The sequence below is a fragment of the Monosiga brevicollis genome, genomic scaffold (genome assembly GCF_000002865.3).
Source record: "Monosiga brevicollis MX1 MONBRscaffold_10 genomic scaffold, whole genome shotgun sequence".
In the NCBI taxonomy this organism is placed as follows: Eukaryota; class Choanoflagellata; order Craspedida; family Salpingoecidae; genus Monosiga; species Monosiga brevicollis.
In genome coordinates this window covers 761612-762227 of record NW_001865047.1, presented here as the reverse complement: position 1 = coordinate 762227, position 616 = coordinate 761612, and positions in this window count along the sequence as shown.

The window sequence follows — 616 nt, the reverse complement described above, 5'->3', positions numbered from 1 at the left end:
GGACGTGATTGCAAACCTGTATCAACCGTCTTGGGATTTGGGCAAGTTCTTTGAGGTGGTGACTGCTAACCTGCACAAACTCACGCCTGCTGGTGCCCGCGCCGAACCTAAACAGGGTGCCTTTGCTGTTGAGCATGGTGGAGGGCGCGGGCACGGGCATGGCCGTGGACGTGGTCGCGGACGCGGTCGTGGACGTGGTCGTGGCCGTGGTCGCCATGGTATACACCACGGGCCCCACCCAAAGAGTGAGCGCGTCAATGCCAACTGTGAATTTTGTCGCATCTATGGCCACGATGTATCTCAGTGCCGCAAGAAGCGCGCGTACGAGAAGCACAATGGCAAGCAGTTTGCGGCCCCCGTCATGACCGCGACCTTGTCTCTTCCACCCCCCTCCCATTTGCCTGCTGCACCTGCTGCTCCTCCTTCCCATTTGCCCGCTGCTCCTGCTGTGAATTATTCGCCCGCACAAACACATTATCGTCACCACGAGTTGTTCTTGACTTGTTTGTCAGCCACCAACCTGGCCACCAGCAATCGTGCATTGGTGGACAGTGGTGCCACTGCTCATTTTTTTGTTGATCGTGATTTATTTCGTGACCTTGCTCCAAGCTCTGAG